Raw genomic sequence first — 11194 nt, forward strand, 5'->3', positions numbered from 1 at the left:
GTTGAAAACTCAATGACGTATTTAATTTAATGTTAGTTGTATACAGCCAATGTGGAGTTCTGAATTTCATTGCGAAGGGGTAAGGTGGATAGCTAATAATCAGTTCAATTCAATTTTCCCATCTGCATAATTTATTTGCTCACTTCATTTCAAAGTTTTATATAACAATAGAGAACTGGTATAATTCATTTAATAATAAGTCCATGTTAAGATCACTTAAATATTTTACTTATATTCATTCAAATATACATGAGATATCCTGCCAGATCACTTTGCTTCAAGGTAAAGTACATTTTCACAATTTCAAAGTAATTGAGTAAATGGAAGATAGACTAAAAAATGATAATTTTATAAAGAAAGCACTAATATCATTATATAAACGTATTCTGTAGTTTTAGTAAAAATTACTTTTTTTATATCTGAGTGGGAATATGGTAATTATTGCTAAAACCACACATGTCAAAATAATAGATTTATGTGATCCCTTCAATACTAAATGTACTATAATTGGAAGACACACAGAAGATTAGCATTGCCCCTATGCAAGGATGATATACAAATTCATGAAACATTTCGAATTTTGTGCAGTTCCCAAGTGAGCCCTTTGCAGATTAACTCAATTAAAAAAAATAAAAAACAAAAACACAATGAGTCAAAGCACAATGTGAGACACTGAATAATAAAATTGTGATATTTCATTAGAAATACATTTCTGTAAACACTAGAAATACATGTGAATGAAGTTGAGTTACACCTAAAAAATAAAAAGGACTGTAAATAGAATCTATATGAGATGGAAAATAATATACAACACTTGATTTTTTACCTTAAACCTTGAATTTTTGTCCGTCCAATTTAGATCAATTTGTTTTCTGATGCCTCCAGATTAAATTGTCAGTGTCTAAAAGTCTTGTTTGGTTCTACTAGAGAGAAATTTTGTTTGTGTGAGGGAAAGTTTATAGTTGTGCTCCCCATTGTTCAATAAATACATTGATTTATCAAACATGACATGCATAATTTTTTTTAAATGAATGAAAAATTCATTATTGCAGAAGTTTAATATCTGGTTAGAAATAAATGAAGGTCAATGTTTTCTTTCTAGCTTGTGTTCAAGTTGTGGTTGGCCAAATTATTGATCTTGATTTTTTCACTCCACAGCAGGTATTATATATCTAAACCGTTGCGATGGCCTCATGATAGCAGATTGCGTTTCCTCACCTCTTGACTTTGGGTTTGACCAGATTATTCATTTTGGTCAATTTAATATTGATGGGTGGGAAACAGAGGTTTCAAATGCACTTATGAGTTTGGATTGCATTCCTGACCTCTGTCATTATGAAAAGACTTTTTTTTCAGTCTTATCTAAATACTTTTTCCCTTATTAACATAATGAATATATTTTCCAGTATTCTATTAACAAACCTTCATGTTTGTTATTTCATGTTTAGTTATTCGACTCAGAATTCATTTATTTATTTAGGTTTGGGGATAAAGTATAAAACAAAACAAAACAATTGTTTTATCTTCCTTTTTAATGTGGTTATACTGATGTACCTGTGCCATTCATCGAAAAGTCTATCCTGTCCATATTTCTTTGTAATGCCTCTTCAACTTCATGCTATTGTTCCCTATGCCGATAGGTCTGTTTCTGGGTTCTTTATTTTGTTTTACTAGTATACATCCTATCCATATTGTACTGATTGTCTTTTTCCCTTTGAATTACCATAGGACTTCTGTCAAAATTCATTCTCCAACATGAAACAAACTACAGAAATTGATTTTAAGTAAATTTTTTATCTTCAAGTGACCCTAAGCTATTCTTAGCTCTTTCTATTGCCAAATATATTTTAAAATCAGTTTTTCAATTACAGAGAAATATTCTTATGAAAACATCCTTTTCCAAAATAACTGTACCAATTTATATCCCCATCTGGGATGAGTTTCTGTTGCCCCACATTCTCAAGAAATACACCAATGATTATATGTACAATTGTATGATGATGAATAAAAGTGGTAAGAATCAACATCTAGCCTTGTTCCTAATCTTGAACTTCTAATATGAATGTAGTGGTATTTTTAGAAAGATATCTTTTATGACAGAAATGTGTCCTTCTATGTTCTATTTTTAAATTGTTGAATGTTGTCAACCTTTCATTAAGTGTTATCTTTAATTGTGTTAATTACTTTTTTGTGTACCTATCAAGATGGTCATATGTTTTTAATCTGTATATATGGAAATTATATAAATTGCTTTTTGTTTATTTTTTAAATATTTATTGAGGGGAGGAGGGAAGAGAGAGAGAGAGAGAGAGAGAGAGAGAGAGAGAGAATCAAGCACTCTCCATTCTCAGAGCTGAGCCTAATGCAGGGCTCAATGTCACCGACCTGAGATCAGACCTGAGCTGAAATCAAAAGTCAGACACTTAACCAATAGAGCACCCTTTGAACAACTTTTTAATTTTTTTCTTTTTTTTTAAATGTTTATTTATTTTTTGAGAGAGAGAGACAGAACACGAAATGGGGGGGGTGGGGGACCACGAGAGAGGGAGACACAGAATCTGAATCAGGCTCCAATCCAGGCTCTGAGCTTCAGCTTCAGTTTATATTCTAGGATATACATAAGTTGGATGTAATTTATCACTGTCTGTTTTATATTGCTAGACTTAATTTGTTAATATCTTAATTTATAAATTATCTATATCTATATATCAATTTATATGTATATATTATTTTATTCATGAATATTTGGGTTTGCAGTTTCCTTTTCTCATAATATTTTTGTTTCATTTTGATATCAAGATTTTATTAGTCTCATAAAATAAATTAGAATGAAATGCTTCTCTCTAGGTACAGCTACTTTTCTTCCAATTCCAATTGTACATTGTGTAGAATTAAGGAATTGTAAGGAATACCAGTAATATCTGATGAGGTTTTTTGGGATGATAGTGAGGTTCGTGGGGCCAGAGCAGACGGCCAAGAAAGAATTCTTGAAGACGTCTTTGGTGCAAAACGGTGATTTTATTAAAGCATGGGGACAGGACCCTTGGACAGGAAGAGCTGCCCCAGGACCATGAGGAGACACTGGTTATATACTTGGGGTTGGGGGAGGTAAAGTCCAGGGGAAGTTTCCAATGAGACTTTCATATGTTAAAGAAGATGCACAGGATACTGGAGGCCTAGCTATTGTCAAGTTAAGGTTGTTTTTCCCTCTAACAAAGCATTAACTTTAAGACACTAAGGAGTTCCTGGAGAAATATTTTACTCTGCCTGCCTCAAGTATTTGTCAATGGGCTGCAGGTTATAAGGAAATTTAATTTTAACTGCCATTTTCTTCTGTCTTTGTTTCCCATATCACTGTGGAGGGGTGATGTCAGGGCTCTGGGAAACTGAGTCTATGACTTTCTGGTTATTAGACTATTGATAAGATTGCCTTTTACTTGTGATTTACTAAAATATTTGTAAATAGATGGAGACGCAGGTCCTGCAGGACTATGATCTCTATCAGTCCTTTGTCCTTGGACAGCCAAGAGTGCCTGAGGGATATCACACACATCCCACCTGGGGGTAGGGGGTGTTTGCAGCCTGCCAGCTTGCCTTAGGCTTGCTCCCTATATCTATCTGCTAGAGAATTAGGACATCTGGAAAGTAGAACATATAGGCAGGCCAATTTTATCACTTTAGTATTTCTGTAATAGCACATAAAGGTAGAATTGAGCTCAGTAATTTCTGCATATTTTATATCATTTAAGAGGTCAGTAGTCGTAGACAACCAGTCATAACAATAATAACAAAATATCTTGGAGATAAAATTTAACTCCTAATATCAACTCAGTTTTCTGTTTACTTGAAAATAAGAATTATAAACTGAGTCTCTTATTCATTGTTTTGCTGTTGTTTTGGGGTAGTTTTATTTACATGTACAAATAATACCGATATATTATAATACTTCATCTAAAAGTAAATCTTTAATCTGAAAGAAAAACTATCATAGTTCAAATATACAGGATTAATTATTATGATCCTTTAATTCCTGGAATGTGACAAAGGGCAAGAATAAATTATGGGAGATAAGAGAAATCAACTGATTGTGCCAGCTAGTATTTAGCATTTAATTATTTGAAATATATTTAATAATTCTATTGTTAAAAGGAATAACTCATTTGAGTTAATAAGCATCATTTGGATTAACTTGGGAAAAGGCATGGAATAGTGTTCAGATGAAATGTAAAGTTAACTATTGTGTAACATTTAAATGTATTTAAACCACTGAAGTCACATTCTCAAAACGATTGAAATATGCAAGTGTTTTTGATTATAGATAAATCTGTTGTGACTCTATTTCTATAAATCCTACACAGTTAAATAATCTGGCAAATTAGCACAGCTACATGATGACAAGCAATTGCTTTATACGAATTTTACCTATCAAATGACTGCTTGAGTTAATTTATTAAATTAGTCATTCTTTTGATTCCATATACACAAAGATATCATTCAGTTAATCAAAGTAATCATTTGAAATATTTCCTTTCTCTTTAAACTCTCATTTTCAACTTCATTACATTTGAAACAAAGATAATTATTACAATTTGGAAACCAACTTGAGTATGTAATATACATATATTTGAATACAATGATACATTAAAAGTTAATTTGCATGCATATAATAATTCAAAATATGTTGATTTTAATTCTTTCTAAAAAATTATCATATCTCTTCTCCTGGAATATTTTATGCAGTTCTAGTCAATAACATTTTATGCAGCGAAAAATTGCCAGCCAAGATAACAAAGATGATCACGGTGAAAAGAATGATATTTTGTGAAGCAATTTATTATTAAGAAATTCTTTTTCTGGAAAGACAACAGAGATATAGATGATTTTATGCCATATAAAGGAAACAACAGACCTAGATACACTTCTTTATACTGTGGAAGAAGGAATTATTTCCAAGAATATCTGTGTGCCATGCAAATTACAGGATTGGAAATGAACCAGACAAAAGAAGAGGGCAATAAATTTGTATGCTGTGACAGAGCAGCCATTTAAGTTGAGGAGAGAAGTAAGGGATTGCCTGGAGTTAGGAGTTTGTCTTTGAAATGACTGGCACCATTCTGATAAAAATAGTCAGAGGTTATTAACAAGCTTGAAACATCGTGGGTGCTAGAATGAATAAATGGAGTCTTAACTAGGAAATTGACCTAAAAAATGCTTAAAAAGAATTATGGGAACAAACCAGGTAGATCATATAGAGAGTACTGTTGCTCTTAGTAGCTGATTAGTTGACCCCAGTAGTTACATGTTTAGAGATGTAAATCTGAATTGCCTTAGAGGCTGAAGAAGTAGAAATGAAAATACAGATCTATGGATCTGTTAGGTGAAACAATGATGTCAGAGTTGGTAGGTAAATTGTGTAGGGACTGATAACTACCTTACCTTTAAGAAATAGTCTTAAGCAAAAGGCTTTAAAGAGAAAGTTACAGTTTGTTTTGTTATCTATGTAAACTGCACAGTGATATGCTTTTAAATAATGGCTAGCACAAAATGCTAGTTTTTGTTTGAAAAGAACTTTCACAACAAACAAGAAATGTCTTCTTTTTTTGAAAATATGAGTTATAAGTAACTGCAGAGCTCTAAGAAAAATGATTCCAATTTGGGATTGTTAGCCCTGGGATAGTGGTAACGGTATTAACAAGCCTAGGTACATTACTTATCATGAAGCAAGAAGTGTGAGGCTGTAGGAAGATAAAGTAGGTCAGACAACATACATCATGAGTGTTGTTTGTTGTCACGAATAACAACAAGAAAAGGTCCACGAGGAAATAGAATTGATTTAAATTATAACTGTGATACACATACTACACAGCTACATAGTATTACCTGTAGATTGCTTTTTTCCTGCAGAAACATTAGTATATCAACATAAATAATGAGAGAGCCTTAATTTAGTTGCAGAATTAATGCTACTCAAAAGTATTTAGAACATGTTTTTTAGTTGCAAAAGAGACAAACTGCAATTAAAATTCTACATTGATGTGCAGAGTGTCACAGAGGCCAAGTAGAGTTCTACCCTTTTGGCATAAGCTACACGATATGATTTTGTTCCTTACTCTGAACTGTAAGCATTGCTTTTATTCCCACAGTGATGGCTGTACTCCAATTACTGGGAAGTAAATGGATTTTGCATTATAATTGCATAAATTTGTAAAACTGAACACCGGTAATCCTTCAACTAAGGAATTGACAGTTTGAGGAGAAAAATAGATTTGGTTATGGTAGGAAAGGGTAAAGAAATGCAGACAACTAAAAAAGAAAATGCAGCATCCTAATGGGTGAGGTGGTGGTTACTATGACAATACTACCTTCCATTGTGCATCTCCTAATACTACTGTATAAAGTTGATTGTCATAAGGACAGAAGCTTTCTGAGGTGTCTGAGAGGATCAGATATATTCAGCTAACAGAGAAGTCTAATGTTGGAGAAAGAACAGGATGAAAACTAAGACTCAAGTTAGGCCAAAGCCTGAAAAGCTGAGATGTAGAGGTAGTTTGTAGAAAGTGCAATCTGTACAAGATTGATAGAGGGATAAATATTTGAAGAGATTTTCAGGAAGTGGGAAGAATGTGCATTTAATTACTATACAATTAGAGGGATTTGCCTTTTATGTCCTGTAAAGTTCAGAGATGTTAAGTGTTTCTCCAGCTCTAATACACCTAGTTAATTGTGGTACCGGGCAGTCACTACCTGACTAAAATAACTCCAACGTGTGTCCTAGATTGGGATCCTCTTTCTTGAGTGGACTTACTACTTAATCTGGTCAAAATTTCTATGTATAAAATGTTTCACAACTTTATTTTGTATTTGAAGAAATAACATCTATTTATTAGTGAATATCTAATAAAATTTGATAAAATAATTGATAATTGTTTTCTGTTGGTTTATACTTTTTAGTAACAAAGCAACAATTTGTTAAAAACCTGGTTTTTATTTCTATTTCCTTGACAAAATGCACTTTTCTGAAATAAGGAATGGAGAAACATGGCAAGAAAAGCATTACTATTCATATGCAAAAATTAAAATTATTTTTATAATAATATAGAAGCAGTGTCCAGTTCAAATTGCATAGCCCAAAGTTTGGTATTCCTTAAGGTATTCACTTCAAAAGTGTATATGCTTATTTAAATAATGCTATTTTGTGCAAAATAATTTTGAAATTTACCTTCTATAACTGCTTTTAGAAATACTTTACACTATTTCAAACAAAATATTATTATGCAGCTTGATTATCCATCTTCTACAGATTTACTTCTTGTTTATTCATTTATTTACTTAACTTTTAATTAAATCCAAGTTAGTTAACATACAATGTAATAAGGTTTTCAGGAGTAGAATTTAGTGATTTATCACTTACATATAATACCCAGTAGGCATCCCAAGTGCCCTCCTTAATGCCCATCATTCATTTAGACCACAGCCCCACCCAACAGCCCTCCAGCAACCCCCAGGTTGTTCTCTGTATTTAAGGGAATATGGTTTGCTTCTCTCTTATGGTTTGCCTCCTTCTCTGTTGTTATCTTATGTTTGCCTCCCTTCTTCTATGTTTATCTTTTTTGTTTCTTAAATTCCACATATGAGTGAAATCATATATTTTTCTTACTATGATTTATTTCACTTAGCATAATACATCATAGGTTCCTCCACATTTTTGCAAATCGCAAAATTTCATTCTTTTTGATCACCAAGTAATATTTCCAAGTAATATAGATAGATATAGATATAGATACAGATATAGATATAGATATAGATATATAGATATAGATATAGATACACACACACACACACCCCACATCTTCTTTATCCATTCATCAGTTGATGAACTTTTGGGCTCTTTTATTAATTTGGCTATTTTTGATAGTGCTGCTATAAACATTGGGATGCATGTGCCCCTTCAAATCAGCATTTTTGTACCCTTTGAATAAATATCTAGTAGTGCAATTGCTGGGTCATAAAGTGTCTTTATTTTTACTCTTTTTTTTAAATTTTTTCAATGTTTATTTATTTTTGAGACAGAGAGAGAGAGAGCATGAATGGGGGAGGATCAGAGAGAGAGGGAGACACAGAATCTGAAGCAGACTCCAGGCTCTGAGCTGTCAGCACAGAGCTCGATGCGGGGCTCGAACTCACAGACCCTGAGATCATGACCTGAGCCGAAGTCTGATGCTCAACTGACTGAGCCACCCAGGCGCCCCTATTTTTTCCTTTTTTGAGGAATCCTCATACTGTTCTCTAGAATGGATGCACCAGTTTGCATTCCCACCAACAATTCAAAAGTGTTCTCTTTTTTCTGCATCCTCACCACCATCTATTGTTTCCTGAGTTGTTAATTCTGGTCAGACAGATGTGAGGTGGTATTCATTGTGGTTGTGGCTTGTGTTTCCTTGATGATGAGTGATGTTGAGCATCGTTTCATTTGTCTTTTAGCCATCTGGATGTCTGGAAAAATGTCTCTCCATGTGTCTTGCCCATTTCTTCACTGGATTATTTGTTTTTTGGGTGTTGAGCCTGATATGTTGTTTATAGATTTAGGACACTAACTCTTTATCTGCTATGTCAATTGCAAATATCTTCTCCCATTCTGTTGATTGCCTTTTAGTTTTGTTGTTTCCTTTGCTATGCAGAAGTTTTTTTATCCTGATGGGGTCCAATAGTTCATTTTTACTTTTGTTTCCCTTGCCTTTGGAGACTTGTCTCATAAGAAACTGCTACAGCCAAAGTCAAAGAGATTATTGCCTGTTTTCTCCACTAGGATTTTGATGGTTTCCTATCTCACATTTAGGTTTTTCATCCATTTTGAGTTTATTTTTGTGTATGGTGTAAGAAAGTGGTCCAGGTTCATTCTTCTGCATGTCGCTGTCCAGTTTTTCCAACACCATTTACTAAAGAGACTGTCGTTTTTTCTATTGGGTGTTCTTTCCTGCTTTGTCGAAAATTAGTTGTCTGTACACTCTTGGGTCATTTTCTGGGCTTTGTATTCTCTTCCATTGATTAATGTGTGTTTTGGTGCCAGTACCATGCTGTCTTAATGATTACAGCTTTGTAACATATCTTGAAGTCTGGAATTGTGATGCCTTCAGCTTTTCTTTTCTTTTTTAGGATTGCTTTGGCTATTCATGAGTCTTCTGGTTCCATACAAATTTTAGAATCATTTGTTCTAGCTCTGTGAAGAATGCTGGTGTTATTTTGATTGGGATTGCACTGAATGTGTAGAGTGCTCTGGTTAGTATAGAAATTTTGACAATATTTATTCTTCCAATCCATGAGCTTGGAATGTCTTTCCATTTCTTTGTGTTTTCTTCAATTTCTTTCATAAGTTTTCTATAGTTTTCAGTGTACTGATCTTTTATCTCTCTAGTTAGGTTTATTCCTAGGTATTTTATGATTTTGGAGTGCAACTGTAAATGGGATTCATTCCTTGATTTCTTTTTCTGCTGCTTCATTATTGGTGTATATAAATGCAACTGATTTCTGTACATTAATTTTATATCCTGCAACTTTGCTGAATTCATGTATCAGTTCTAGCAGATTTTGGGTGGAGTCTTTCAGGTTTTCCATGTAGAGTATCATGTCTTCTGCAAAGAGTGCAAGTTTGATTTCTTCCTTGCTGATTTGTTTGCCTTTTACTTCTTTTTGTTGTCTGATTGCTGAGGTTAGCACTTCCAGTACTATGTTGAACAACAGTGGTGAGAGTTAATATCCCTATAGTGTTCCTAACCTTAGGGCAAAAGTTCAGTTTTTCCCTATTGAAGATGATACAAACTGTGGGTCATTTGTGTGTGGCCTTTATGATGTTGGAATATGTTCCTTCTATCTCTATTTTTTTGACAACTTTTATCAAGAAAGGATGCTGTATTTTGTCAAATGCTCTTTCTACATCTATTGAGAGGATCCTGTGGTTCTTGTCCTTTCTTTTATTGATGTGATGTATAGATACAGAAAAAAATATTTGTGGTCTTTCCAAATTTTTCTTGCGTTGATTTCAAGTTTTATAGCATTGTGGTCTGAAAATATGCATGGTATGATATTGATCTTTTTGTGGGCTTTTTGAGGGATGATTTATGACTGTGTATGTGATCTATTTTGGAGAATGTTCCATGTGCACTTAGGAGTAATGTATATTCTACTGCTTTAAGATGAAATGTTCTGAATATATCTGTGAAGTACATCTGGTCTGATGTGTACAGACTTCCTTCTTAACAAAATTTGAATATTTCCCCAAAATCAAAATAGTATTTTCCCATGTCTAAAATAATTACTAACTTATAGATGTAAAATTCTAGAGACATTTTTCTGAGGAATTACGAGAATAATTTTAATACATGATATTGCCCTAACAAACCCACTGTGTTTTGTAGGATTTGGTAGTATTACACTGATTAAGTGTATTCATTTTATTTTTATTTATTTTTATTTTTTTAATGTTTATTTAGTTTTAAGAGAGTGCAAGAGGTAGAGGGATAGAGAAAGAGAGACAGAGGATCTGAAACAGGCTCTGCTCTGACAGCAGGGAGCCTGATGTGGGTCTTGAACTCATGAACTACGAGATCATGATCTGAGCTGAAGTTAGACACTCAACCCACTGAGCCATCTAAGAGCCACTAGGAAAATTTATTGTAAGATGAATAGCAAATTAGTACTTCATATAAACACCTTGCTGATGTTTACTCACTGGAAAATGTATAAAAACAGGTCACATGCTAAATAAATAGTAAGAGGTGTGTGTGTGTGTGTGTGTGTGTGTGTGTGTGTGTGAGTGTGTGTATCCAGAGCTTTTTCTACATTTGTGCATTACTAAAGATTTTTTTATGCATGGTAATTATATCTGGAGTCTATTTATTTGGAAATTAATTTAACAAGTGCATCAGATACACCACCAAACCTGAAGGAAACAGTATACTTCGATTAATAATTCAAGGACACTGCACACATTTCACAGTTGATTCAACTCTTCCTCTTCCAAAATTTCAAAGAATTTAAATTTTCTACAACCTAAGAGATGGGATATGGAAATAAGAGCAAGGGAAGTATTGGTAAATGGAGCGTCTGGTTCTTCCAGATAGATAATTAGCAAAATAGAAAAAAATGTTTTGGGGTGCCTGGGTGGCGCAGTCGGTTAAGCGTCCGACTTCAGCCAGGT

General features: G+C 33.4%; 1 non-coding gene across 1 annotated transcript; it reads left to right on the forward strand.

The window, feature by feature from the left end:
- Positions 1-477: 477 nt before the first annotated feature.
- LOC111558500 lies at positions 478-583 on the forward strand. Its single transcript, XR_002739398.2, has one exon. It is a non-coding gene; the product is annotated as a U6 spliceosomal RNA (small nuclear RNA).
- The last annotated feature ends 10611 nt before the right edge of the window (positions 584-11194 follow it).

Source organism: Felis catus, chromosome F1 (genome assembly GCF_018350175.1).
Source record: "Felis catus isolate Fca126 chromosome F1, F.catus_Fca126_mat1.0, whole genome shotgun sequence".
In the NCBI taxonomy this organism is placed as follows: domain Eukaryota; kingdom Metazoa; phylum Chordata; class Mammalia; order Carnivora; family Felidae; genus Felis; species Felis catus.